The sequence below is a fragment of the Accipiter gentilis genome, chromosome 12 (genome assembly GCF_929443795.1).
Source record: "Accipiter gentilis chromosome 12, bAccGen1.1, whole genome shotgun sequence".
Classification (NCBI taxonomy): Eukaryota; Metazoa; Chordata; class Aves; order Accipitriformes; family Accipitridae; genus Astur; species Astur gentilis.
Genome location: NC_064891.1, coordinates 11,958,365 through 11,972,566, shown reverse-complemented (window position 1 = coordinate 11,972,566; position 14,202 = coordinate 11,958,365). Strand labels below are relative to the sequence as shown.

General features: G+C 40.5%; 1 protein-coding gene across 3 annotated transcripts in view; it reads right to left on the bottom strand.

The window, feature by feature from the left end:
- The window catches only part of USP53 (ubiquitin specific peptidase 53), a 47,425-nt gene extending 38,765 nt beyond the window's left edge, over positions 1 to 8,660 (bottom strand). For 2 of the 3 annotated variants that reach the window (XM_049814947.1, XM_049814949.1), the window contains exon 1: positions 8,370 to 8,660. The gene's annotated coding sequence lies outside the window, so the exon portion shown is untranslated. Of the gene's footprint in view, positions 1 to 430; positions 512 to 8,369 lie in introns of all 3 variants that reach the window. The other variant, XM_049814948.1, reaches the window with a different exon arrangement.
- Positions 8,661 to 14,202: the final 5,542 nt, after the last annotated feature.

The following is a 14,202-nucleotide window of genomic DNA, read 5'->3' as shown; positions in this document are numbered from 1 at the left end:
AAAAATAGATTTTGTAATTGGAACGCTCTATAAATTGGAAGATAACCTTCCCCAGCTCAGAACAACCAACACCCCATTCACATCAAACAGTTCTACAGCTCTCAAATATTGTACAGCTGGGACACCACAGAAACAAATCACATGACTTTCAAAAATACCTGCTGGAAGTCTTGCACCCCTAAATCCATTCCCCTTCATTTAAAAGAAACATTGGTACTTGCTTGTATTATCAAAAAAGAAAAAAAAAAAATCAATAGCTGGAACCTAACCAAAAGTCTCTTTTGCCCCATGCATAATCAGAGTTTGTTTGTTTGTTTACTGATGTTACTGTATCTCACCCATAAGTAATTTGATTTAATAATACTGGAAATTTTAAGTGTGATTTGTGACAGCACTGAGCAAGGAGTCTGAAATCTAACTGGAAACTGACCTTGACAGAATATCATGTGATAATCTTGTTTTCTTTATGTTCACCTCAATAAATCCAGAAAGGGGGCAGGGGGGTGAGTACCTGGAAATGCGTATCAGTTTAAGATCTTATTAGAACCTTTAATTGAAAGGCGTACCAACTTCAATTTTTTTTCTACATAAAAGTCAGTGGTCCACAGTATAACAGCTATTCTTCTACAAAGGGCCAAACTTTAAGAAAAGAGGGACAGAAGTGAAGGTAAAACACAGAAAAAGATTAAAGATTCTCTTATGTTGGGTCTGCAGAAGTGATAACATGATCTATACAGAGCAATTAAAGGAAAGAAAATATTTAACAAGCATTTTCATTAAAAAGTTTCAGTATAGTACATAAATAGAAAATAATGAATCACTGCAGTAAAGATGAATCAAGAGGAGTCAAGGAAAAAAATCCAAGGTGTATAGCTGTTTATAATCAGATACCTATATATGCACACATATACAAAAAATACATATACATATATATTCAAGAAGCCAGTATGACACATCAAAAGCACTTAGTAATAGGAAGCGTCATTTGGCCCAAAGTCTTCTGCTATCACAGGAAACCATAACTATTAATTCCTAAAAATAACTGTTATGACTATGATTTTAAAAAATAAATTCAAAAACCCAGAAGACTCTTACATTCAACTCTTTCAACCATCAAATAGCTTCTATTGAGTTCTGATTTAATATTTCTATATCTGTACTGAAAAACTGACCCAATACATTTCTGTCACAAAACCAGCTTGCTCCTTGACATACCAGAGAAGCTTCTTGAGCCCACGTTTTCCTGGCAATACAGAGTTCTTAAGTCTACTTTATATAATTTCCCATATGGAGAATTACATACAGTTTTCTCCACCCTCCTACTGCTGTCCTAGAAGACAAAACTGAAGTTAAGATGAACAATTTTTGGTAATCAGCAATATCAAACTAGATACACTGAAGAGGAAAAAAACCAGGAAAGAGACTGGATTGGCAACAGTACAGATGGCCTGTGGTAGTCATAAAGGTGGTAAGTATATTCGCACGCCAACGCATGCTTGAGATGTCCCTCATTGTGTTCCTACCTTTGAGTAGATGGGAACAACAGGATCAATACAGTTCTGACCCAGAAACACCAGGCTTGCTATCAGGGCCTCCCACCCTAAAATAAATTCCCTACTGAATACACTACACCTCTCATCTCCAAAACTGCTCATACTCAGCATATAGCAGCCAAAATTAGGGAAGGAAATAGATGGAAAGTAAGGTAGACTGTATGCCAATGATAAAATACAGAAGTTACTGGGGAAGAGAGAGACATGTTTCTAGTATCTAAATTTCATTTGGAAACAGATGTCACATATTCAACTGTGAGGTTGGACTACAGTTTGTTATTTAAAGAAATCCAGGGATAGACAAGAATGCCAGAATTCCTTTCCAGCCAAAAAAAGAGAAAAGTTGAATCCTTGCTTCATAATCAAGTTATTTTCTCATCTGAAAAAAAGTGTAACAATAGACCTAAAGTCATGCTAAATTTGGGAAACATTTGTGTTCTTTTTTTTCTTCAAATGCAAAACGAAGATAGCTACTGCAAATACATGTGTGAAACTGACCCCTAAGACCAACAGACAAAAATTATAAAACATCCACAAAAATTTAACGTCTGTAGTTCAGCCTTTGGACTGACTTACATTAAGTCACAAGGGTAGAAGAGATTCTATCAAGTCATATGTTTCTTTCTTATCACACTTTCAAGCACAATTTCCCCGTTTCTGAACAGCAGACATGCATGGATACTGGCAGGGTGAGGGGAGGAACACCATCTGCATTTATGTAGTCTGTATTTTAACTGCTAAGAAATGCACATGCTGTTTTGGAAACAAGAGGTCTTCCAGAACAATCTAAGACAAAGAGCATTCATTGACCAAGAACTTCTAGAAAGTCATTTTGTCCTGCGTTTCAGGGATGCCCTAGAACAAACATGCACTAAGCATTTAGCTGTTGGGCTGGGGTTCAGGAGAGTTATAATGATGCACTGCAAGAATTTAATAAAAAATGGTTCAGGATTAGCTCTATGTTACTGCCACATTACATTAAGATGCTTGCTGTTTAATTTCACATCCACAAAGTTCTGAATACAAACAATTTCAACTATCACACCAGGTAAGCGAATACAATCTTATTCTAATGAACTGCAGAATATATTCATTGCACAGTTTTCATGTGGGCCAGATATTCATTTTCCAAAGCACTGTGATATTATATACATATGGCCTCTATTAACTACCTGCAACATTAGTACACCTTTTCCTGAAAATTTAAATACAACAGTAGATCGATCAGAAGCAACTACTTAAAAATTATTTCATGCAACCTTGTCACATTACTCTTTCTATAAATGCATTCTTTAAACTGCATATATCACACTAAACACACCCACCATAGCAGTTCAAATGTGTCAAGTATTTAAGAATAAACAAGAAGGGCATATCACAAAGGTATTCCTTTTAAAAGATCTCTCTGTACTTCTACTACTCAACTAGAACTTCACACCAAATGGGCACTCCAGTCCCTTTGTTTTATCTACTACTCCTTCTCTCCCAAAATGGTCACAGTCAACCCCCAGAACAGACAGTAGCTGTGAAATAATACTATCTTGACACACAGTTCTCTGGCCAACATGACTCATAAGCCCTAGCCTGGAGTAGAAAGTTTCACTACCCTTTCTTACTCCACTAATAACCTGTATGAAATACTATGGTGCATAGCTTCTTACTCACTAGTGAGAGGGGCACTGCAGACAAGCCTTCCAATGGTGCCATAAGCAATGGGATTAACTTCTGTCATCCATTTGTCATGACAGCCTCTCCCTAAGGAGAGGAAGTCTGTAGTAGCATCTTGTTTTCAAATTTACATTGTACAAATACCTCAAAGTTTGGTTTTGTTTAAAAAAAAAAAAAAAAAAAAAAAAGGAGGAAAAAAGCCAAGATCAACAAAATCTATTGTGGAAGACACTGCAAGGATGTATGCTCTTTAGTCACAGCAAGTTTTTCTGGATTTGGACCATCCCCCAGAAGTATTATTCCTCTGCTGACAAGCCTACCCTCATTGTAGATTGTTCCATAAACCAGAGAAGTGATGCTGCTGATCAGCCTTGGTTCCTTCCTCCTCCTGTAACATTTGGTTAAGCTTTTAGATGACTGGGACTCAGACCACTGACTCCCTTAACTTAAATTCAATACTGTATAGGACTATAATTAGGAATTGAAGACTGTTCTTACATGTCTGTGGTAAGCCAGTGTTGCTAAGAGTACTGTACCATTTATTAGCCACTGGGGTTTACCAGTTCTTTGTAAGTTCTTGGCTTGACAAAGGTGTGGGTGACTGAGGATAGATCATAAGTCATTAAATCATATAGAGTTTTCAAAAGGTGCAATCTTTCAGCAAAACAGTTATTTCACATAGTGTTCTTGACATACTACATAAGATTGTTAGCAGCTGAGAGTTAAAGAAATATTCTTACCCTTCAGACTGAAGGGCAATTTTGGATGACTGTTTTCAACCAAATACACTATACAAGGGTTATGAACTCTCAAACCAACTATTTATCAGCCTCAGTCGATCTACCTTGCCTAATTTCAGTCACTGTTCTTCAGTCATCAACGACCTCATCAAGCACCTGCCTGTCACAAATTTCTGGCACTTGCCTTTATATCTTCCAGAACAACAAATACACTAGTCAGCAAAAATGTGTGTTATCACCCGTTTCATCGGTATACCCCAGCACATAAGTAACTGCAGCTGGCGCAGTCTTTTCAATGTAAGAAGTAACATCACTAAATTAGCTTAGAAATCAGTGCAGTTACTATTTTACCTAAGTAAATCACTTTCTACAAGCACATTTGGGTTTAGGCATCTTTGATAACCAATTAGATAAAACTGATGAGATAAACAGTTGGCCCTGTGAATACTGAAACTATCAATGCCTGGCTCCAGATAGTTCTATGTCTCACAGCTGAGTTACCACACAGTTTTCTCCCTAGTTGGGGTATATGCCAACTCTGCTTCCTACATCTTCTTACAAGGTCTCTCTCTTCCAGCCAGCTGCCTGTTTTCATGCACTCTGTAAGTACATAATCATCTTTAAGACTTCTATCCCTTCTGTCAAATTGGGTGGAAACCTGCCAATGGGTTCAAAAGTTGTAGACTATGCGTCTCTGAAATTTGGCTGAAGAGTCACTATTTACATCTTCTCAGCTTCATTTTGCAACAACTCAGTGTGTTGCATAAATGACTAATGGCAAATATTTCTCATTCCCAATGCTAAGGTTACTTTTAAGCAACACAGCTTTTTGCTTCTGCAGGCAGTTCACACCCATATGCTAAGGCTGGCAACCCACCCAATGGTCTGACAACTCTGGTCAATCAATTTCTAAACTGAAACAAGTTATAACTTAGGAATTTAGATACAAGACAACAAAAATCTGGAAGAGTGATTAAATGTATTGCAAGGGAATAACCTTGTGACGGGAAACCACTAGAGTTTTCTGCAGTGAGCCAACATTATTAGGACTGTGGTTACTTTCTCCTCCTCAACAGAATAAAATCCATCAAAAATTCAACAACTTGCAATTGCGAGAATTTGAGTGTTTTCCACAGCTCAAAAGTTTGTCATTTAAAATTGCCCATTTTAGTCAACAGAACAAAAAACTGATTTGTACTGTGACAATACTGGAGGTTGCAATGATTTTTCCCAACAATTGATAAATAAAAAACCCAAACCTGAAACAAAACAGTGAAGTTGCTTTAAAAATGTAGAAAAAGACTGAAATTTGAAATTAATAAACTCTTACATCCACTTCAGTGAGGCTGGCTCAATTTTTTTGGTCCCTGCACAAATCCTGTCCCCTTCCACATTTGTTGTTGTGTTGAACTGTATATGTCAACAGATCTCATTTGGTGTAAGATACATCTAATGCTTTTCGTAGTCACCACTCTGTCTTTGAAAATTATACTATTCATTTCAAAAGCTGTCAAAGAAATATGTTTACAAGAATGCAAATTCTCACTACATGAACCATCAGACAGAGAAACAAAATACTTCATTAATAGCACCTACTTGCAACACACATAACATGAAACAAGAACAACACTGTAAGTCCAAAAAAAAAAATCCCCCAAAACTATCATATTCCCAGCAGTGACCATTAGCCTTGATTTTGCGGGCCATCTACACGTGTACCAGCCAGTGGTACTGGTCTGACACATTCCTTCTGCCTTCAGTCACTGACTCAAGAAGTCCTCAAGAGACAAAAGGGATGTTTGACAGTTATCTCTTCTAGAAATTCTTCCAACCAATCTCTGATGATTTTAAAGTCAGCCTTTTTCTATTTTAAAGACTTCTATTGCCTCTTCTCCAGCCCTTATCCAATTAGCTGTGCCTCATATGCCAAACCACTGCTCCTGCATGTCATACTTCTCTGTATCCTTTCAAGATAGGAGAACCAGAAGCGTAGATGCTGTCCCAGATGGCTTTTTTATGAGTATACAATTTTTTCTTTAAGCTGTTCCAATAAAAAGTTTCCTGTTCACATCAAAACCAAAACAGGTTCACAGCTCAGCATCTCTGGGCTGTTACAACTAGAAACCAACTTTAGAAATAGTTGCAATGGGAACTCTGAGTAAAGACCTTAAAGAATACAAATTCCGAACCCATGACATGGGCCAGCATTTACAGTGAGTCATCACACAGTAACTACAGAGAAGATTTTTGTTTCTCCATCTTCCTCCTCCTCTACAAAATGCTTTGTTCAAAGTTTACCATGTACTCTTTCTTAAGCCTCAAAAGAATTATCATTACAACAATAACTCTCACACTTGCCTTTTTATCCAAACCGTAACCCTGCCTTTCAGTTTTCCGTGTGGATGTTTGAACGTTAACAGAAGTACAAAATACCGAGTTCTGTTCCTTCCCAAAAAGCCTTCTGATTCCTTAAGTCACCAGGAAAAACTACATAACTGAGTTGCAAAGAATAGTAATATGAGCATCACCTTTAAACCCACCCACATTTTATAGGCTTGACAGAAAAAAGAATGTCCCGAATCTTTACATTTCATGTGTTTCTTCACAAACAAATCTGTACAAACCTACCTACAAACACTTCACTCAGTCCACACGTCTGAAATTCTGATTCAGTCCATCTCCCTGTTACAGCCTCAACCCATCACCATTTCACCTGGCCCCAACAAACTCCAACTTGTTTCCGCTTAAACCACAAGCAGGTTTTTGAGGAACTCTTTGAATGGGTTTCATTCCCATCACTATGTCCCTCCTAAACAGTTTTATTCTATCAAGAGGCATTAACCAAGGAAAAATGACAAAGTGCTGCTACCAAGATCTTGGAAAGCAATGTAACTGAAACACATGATAGTGCTAATACCCTGACCCTGAAGTCCTAGGGGTCTCATACCCAAACAATTCTGTCAGTAGTACATCATGCACACTGCACGACTGAAAAAGATTCTGCACTATCAAGTTTTGATATGAAAGTGCATATTTTAGGTGTTTTTACTGTCAACATGCCACTGGTCCAGGATAATAACCTTTTACACAAGTAATTTGATATTAAAAAAAACCCCAACCAACCAGTAAACACATCTTACTTTGCAACAATTTGTTAGGGGAAAAAATGATTACATGCCATTTGATGAAGGTAATTTCTATTCAGATTATAACATAAGGTCTCACTAATTTGATAGCTAAAATCACCCTTTCATTCTGCAAGAGCAGAACAGTTAATAATAAGGTAATTCAAGGCAATTTTCATTGCCTTGAGAAGGAAAGGGGATACTGCATCATCAATCAGGCGCAAAACTATTCACACCATTTTTTGCTCTTAAAATAATCCTAGTAGCTTCAAAGTTAAGCAAGAGGGGATTTTGTCATGCCTGTGCAAAATAAAGCATTAAGTAGAAATATGTAAAACTCATGCTTATTTTGGGAAGGGAAAAACACATGTCAAGAGAACAAGATGTATTTCCTCTGAAAAGCTGTTTTTAAAATATTTGCATTGAAAATTAAAGTAAGGGATAAACTTAAAACTTAGATCAGATGCTAAGCAGCCCATTTGCATGCATCTACCTACGTGCCTCTGAAACTCTGCTTGCATGAAGACAGCAAATAACACAGCCTCCGAATACTGTAAACCGATTAAATTTCAAACAGCTCCATACTACCTGTACTGGCATTTCCTGTTCTAAACACTCTTTGAAAACACTCCAGAAAAACTCGCTGATGGGCATGTGACTACCACGTTAAACATTAACTTCACATTCTGCCTCTCGCAGAACCAACACGCGAGCTCGCAGCGTCTCGGCACGAAACCCGTGCCCGGCAGCCCACCCCTCTCCGCTTACACAACTCACCGGGGCAGCGCTGGCAGCTCTCGTCCGTCCGTGTCCCCCCACCCCGAGCTTGTTGTGACCCTCACACCCACGCCGTCCTCAGGAGGGATTTAACCCCGGCAGCACACCCCGGCGGGCCCCGGCCAGGGGCCGGCCGCTCACCCACCAGCTCGGCGCGACGCCGTAAGGGGAGAGGGCGGTTACCCCCCCAACGGCCGAGCGCGCGGCGGCCGCCCCTCGCCAGACGGGACACCCACCCACCCCCCGCCACACCGGCCGCCGCCTGACAGGCCGGCAGCAGGTGAACGGCCCGCGGCGGTCCCGACGCCGCCGGTGGTGGTAGATCTCGTCCCGCCCGGCGCACCTCGCCCCGTCCCGCGGGGAAGACGAGGCGGACCCCGCTCCCCCCTTCCCTAGCTGGGGACCACGGCCGCCTGGCCCCCGCCGAGGCTTGGGGCCGCCTCCTCTCCTCCCGCCCCACCGGGGACACGACCCTGCCCGACCCCCGCCGGCACCCCCGGACTCACCTCCCGTCCCCAGCAGCTCCCGCGGGCAGCTCCTCTCTCGCCCCCTCCCGGCGGCGACTCCCGACGCGGCCCCGCCCTCACAACAACTTTTCCTCCCTCCTTCCTCCTCCTCCTCCTCCTCCCGAGACTCGCGCGCCGGCCAGCCCGGGATGGGAGGCGGGGGCGGCCTCTCGCGCGCGCACTCCTCCTTCCTCCCTTTCCCTCTCCTCCCGCCCTCTGCCCGCCCGGCGCCGCGCCTGCGCAACTAGGCCACCGGAGAGCGGAGACGAGGCGGCGGCGAGGGAGTGCGCGCGTCTTCCTGACGACAGCCCAGATCTTCCCGAGCGTGCCCGGCGCCAGGAAGGGGGAGGGGGTGCTGTGGAAGACAGCCGGTGGGGCGGGGTGGGGGAAGAAGCGCTTGAAAGCGATTGGAGGGATCGAGCCAATGACAGTGCCGTGCCGCCGCCTCCCGCTCTGGCCGGAGAAAGCCCGGTAGGTGGGCGCGGCCGCCACAGCCGGCGTGAGGCTAGGACTGCGCATGCGCGGTGAGCTGGGCGGGAGGGTTGCTCCCCCCTCAATAGTCCGTGCTCGAGGGCCCAGGGCGTTATTGCGCCTCAGCGCCTCAGCCGGCGGGATGGGACGGGGAGGGCTGGGGCTCCCCGCGGCCTGCCGAAGGCAAAGGGTTGGGGGAGCTGTGGCAAGGTAAGGGGCTGCCGCAACACCACCCCCCCACACACACACACACCTCCTCCCTACCCGTTTTATCACTGGTTGAGAGAGCAATTGTCCCAAGTGTAAAAGCTGCTGTGGCTGCGCCTGAGGTAACTGGGAGCAGGTCTCGAAGTCGTCCGGTTGCAGCCCAGGAAGCCTATGTTGGGGCCGTTCCAAACCACTGGGTTTTTGAGTTAATAACCCCTTAAAAGGACCGAGGCAGCAGTTGCTTTTCCAGCAATTGTTTTCCAATGTTCACTTCAGGATATCTGTCTACGCCCATTGGGTTTACTTAAGATGCCCATGAAGTAGCACTGGTGGAGCGAGGGCAGCTTTTAAGCCCAACCCCAAACGAGTGTATGTACGTCCCAAAGTTGCGTTTGCGTTGTGTTTGGGTTCCGTGTTGCCCAGAAAGATCTTGTATATCACCTGCTCGAGGGTCATTGCCCCAAAGCCCTCTTCTTCCCTGTGATTTTTATCTGCTCTATTGTTTTGGGGAGGAAGGGGTGTTCCCTTTTGTTATTTGCAAAAGGACTTAGATGTTGATGAATACTGGTGTTTCTAGTTGCTCAAGTACCTTCTATATTTCACTATTATTATCATGTTCCTGGATAAACATGTAGATTTCATTAACACATTTCATTTCTAGTTCAATAATGATATTTTAAGTATTACCATGCCCAACATCGGTCCTTAGTGCATGCTGCTGAATACAACTTTTTGTACTCTCTCTTTTCCAACTACCTTTTCTATAGTCTTTCAGGATTGGAAAAGTGCTTATGTGTATACAAGCATGTTCACTTTTCCAGTAGCATCTGCTGCAATAGTAAATTAAATAATTTCCCTGTAAGGTTCCCTTCCTGCATCTCCTTCAGGTCATCCAGATTGCAGTAATGTTTCACTCCAGAAGTGTGGAACACCAGGTGCTGCATCAAATTAATTTGCTGCCTTGTTTAAATACTACAGTTTTGTTGTTCTTGTGTCCATTTGCATTTAAAAAATCAATTTTAATCCATTCTTGATCAGATTTATATTTGGTAGTGTTTCTTCCATGATGCTGCTAGTGTAAGAAGCCCACTGGCTAACGCAATTTTCTCAGTTTTACTCTCCAATATTTTTCATCAAGTGGCCAACTTTCCACTTCAGAAAAACCCCGAAATTCCTTGGGAAGATTTTCATTACATTTTCCAGGCTCTTGTTATATATCTGGCCACACTTTTCAGTGATTTGGATAGTCATCTTATATTCAGAAGTTGGAGATACTTAATACACGATTTGTATAACCTGTTTTTTCTTGAGATTTTTCAGATGTTACGGCCAGTAATTGACATGTGTATACTTATAAATGTTTAAACAGATACCATATTTGTTTGCCTCTTGTTTTCTGAAAAGTTTCCTACATTTTGTGATTTTTGAAGGGAATTGAGTATCTGATTCTGTCATCGTCCTAAGATTCATACAATATATTGGCACAATGAGCATTCTTAGGTTTTTTTTGTGTAGTTCCTTCTTATCTGTTTAGTGATAGGTATTTGAATTTCTAGTTCTCAGTAGAAATTTTAAGATAACAACATGTTAAAAGTTGGTGTGTTAACAAAACTGTTAAAAATCTGGTTTTGTGTTAGTGCATTTTGTTATTGTATATTTATAAAAAACATTCATCTTATCATTTTGGTTAGTATCAGTTTAGTCCTTGATCCGTGCATTACTTCTTTGCAAAGGCATCCGTGAATCCCAAAGTAGGATTATGACCTCATTCTGATTATGTCCTCATTTTGATATTTTTGCTTCTCTGTGGACTCTGCTTTCTTGTTTGCCTCTGCCCTTTCTTCAGCACAGATTTTTTTTCCACTGTTAATCTTTTAGAAGTCCCTTAGGACTTACATCGGTTTCTTCTATTCCTTTTTTCTCAGAGTAAGTGTAGTCTGTGAGCTTTAATTATGGTATATTTTAAGATTCTCTACCAGTGAATCTTAATAGAGTCTTCCACACAGTTCAGACAGAGAATGACACAGGTGCGGCACAGGAAGCCCTCAATGAACTAAAAGAAGAATTTTAAAATTAGAATAAATGGTGCAAGTACAAAACAATGCTACAAGGGCAAATGATTTCCTGTTGCAGTTATTGTTGGTACAGGATATGTGCTACGCATGATGCAGGGATGCAGAAGAATGTTTACATTGCTTTAGTACTGATGTTTATGTAAAGCTTGGTAGTATTAGTAACATAGATTGTTAAACTGGAGAGTTGACTGGAGAGTTGAAAAGGTGTTAAACTTGGAGGAGAGGGATCCAGAGTAAAGTAAAATAGGCTTTTACAGTTCTAGTCACTAATCCAACCATTCAGCTTGGCTCCAGGTTAACAGGCCAGTATTAAGATTTTCAAAAGGAAGAAAGAACAATGAGACAGAGTGGTTGGTGGGGGGTCAGGGTTAAGGGTGTCACATGGGACACAGAGCTGGAAGAGAATAGAAGGGGGCCAGATCCTTAAGTATATCCAGGGTGTTGGGTTTTTGCATATGTCCAATCCAGGTTAAAACATATTTATCGAAAGTTACATACCAAAAGAAAAATCTTAACATAGTTAAGAGACATCTAAAGGTTTAAAAGTAATTGCATTAAATATTTTTTCTCAAAGCTGCAGGCATCATACATCATTTTCATAGATGATGGAGCTGCAAACCTGTATTTCACAGCTGCACGGAAAAGGGTTTAATTTTGTGTTAGAATTTTTCTGTTCCAGTGTCATCTATACAGTTGTTGCCACTGGCTGATCTCTAAATAAACTGTGATTCCTTCCTCTAAAATATTTTTTTTTTTGTATCATGTGTTTTGTATACATAGTTTTTCTGTGAACATTTTCATACCTGTAGCTGTACTGGAACATCTGTTCTCTATTTTCTTTCATATTTCTTCTTAACACTTGGAACAACCTTTTCAAACTTGGAACAACCTTTTCAAACAGATACTATCCTCTTCATGTTCAGATGATTCATAAAGAAATTTCCTCTTCTTAAATCTTCTCAGTCTGGAGGGGTAGAAGACTAAATTTTGTATTTCTTAAAAAAATTAGTTAGGTATTGTTCTATTGAGTAGCTAATTGATTTTGTCATTGTTACTGTTGTTCTTCTGCACTGATCTTTCTTCCTCCTCTGATAATCATGTGAGATCAACTTTGCATGCTTAACAGGAACTGTGTTTGTACTTACTGGGGAATTTTGCAAAAAATAAATTATCAAATTATGTGTAGTGTCTGAAGCAGAAAATTCCACAAGGTAATGCAGAATTTAAGGTGTGGTTCATTAGTTAATTTTTTTTTTAAAAGTATTTCACTGAATGTAATTCAGCACTACACCTTATACTGCCTATTATGGTCCAGTCTGTTTTACTGACCTATCATGAAGAATGTTGTGTGATCAAGTACCATTTATCATTGACTTTAAGACACTTACAGGATATTCCCATTACAATTGAAAAGTATGTTTAATTCCAGTGCTGGGAAATGCCATTGTGTTTTTTGTGAAGTAATTACTGAGCTCTTAAGAGAGTGTCTGAGGCTGTGCTACTCTGCTCAAAAGAAAAAGAACGAAGAAAATCATTCTTCTAGAAGAATCTACAATTTGAAAGATACTAGGGAAACTGGGCACTATTCCACATAGACAGTAGCAGGATAAAGTTTGATTAAGATAAATGTTACATAAGATCTGTATTGCTAAACTACTTAAGAATATGTGATTTTCCATGTTCTCTAAGCCTCTGGGATATTGTCAAATCATATGTTTAAACTTTTCTGCCCAGAGAGGAGAAAAAAATCTTGCAAATTCCAAGACACTCTGGTAGTTATTTGTCTTCTGGAGCAGTGGTTTTTCACTGAGCAGGTACCTCAGTGCTCTTTGTAATGCCGCAAGTTACCCATCGTAAGGAAAACAGATTGGTGGGAAGGAGAGCCATGAAGGAGTAAAAGAATGAGAGAAAAAGTAAATAGTATTTTTATTATTTGCAATATATAATAATAATTGTATGTATTTCCTAGAGGGGCTGAAAGGAAGCCCTGACAAAATTTTAGTCCCAAGTTTTCTAGGTTGTATGTTCAGCTGTATTATCACAAAAAGATCCCAAACAAGAGCAGACCAAGTAAAAAATATCTCTTCAGCTTGAAGTAAGCTAAGTGAGGACACTTTATTTAATGGGTAACTTTACCTAACTATATTCCAGTCCTCAAGTCTCCCCTGCCCTGAGTACCTATATGCACAACCTTTCCTTTTAAACATACTCTAGCAAAGTTTTCCTTACGGAGCCTGTAGCAAGCAGTCACATGAAGCTTAGTCATCTGATTGCTCTCATTCCCACATTCTGTATAGAGTGTAAAATTTACACGCACATCCACATCCATTTTCTTTTTCAAAATAGGCTAGAGCATTTCTTTAGACTCATTCAGGCATACATGTTCAGTCAGCTAGATTCCCACTCCTCCTTTTATCTTACCTGGAGCACTATGTTTAAAAGGTATTTTGCTCTTAGCCTTTCTGGCTGTGCTTGTGCTTATAGACATGCTGCAGGCCTGGTCCATGCGTACTGGGTCTACAAGAAAGGGCTAAGCAAGAGCAAAGCATAGATAGTTGAGAACAGAATGAAGAGACATAATTTAGGAGGAGTATATGGAATAGCAATGACAAAAGTAAAGGTGAAAAATAAGAATGAAGTAATGAAACAGGGGTTAGTATGAGCAGTAGAAAAGGGGAAGGAAAAAGAAATTGTGTACATAAGAAAACATGAGTGAAAGAAGGAGAGAATTGATCCTGTCTGAAAAAGCATCACTTTTTTCACCTTAAAGCTTCAGAAGCAATGGGAGTGTTAATAAGTGTTGGTTTATTTTAGCTAGGTTAAAAAAAAAAAATAAAGTAATACAGAAAACAGGAGACCACAAGACGGTTTAAATAAAGGGGCATTACAGACTTACAGGGAGGACCCTGCTCCATGCTGTCTCAAGGGCTGAGATTCTAAACTTCCTGTCATTTCTGTTCAAGTTTCATCTTCCTCGTCCTCTCAATTAGCTGTAGACACACTTTCACAGAGCATAACCACCGTTTTTTAAGTTTTCTTCCTTTAGGTGCAGGAATAAACAAAATATATTTTGCTCTTAC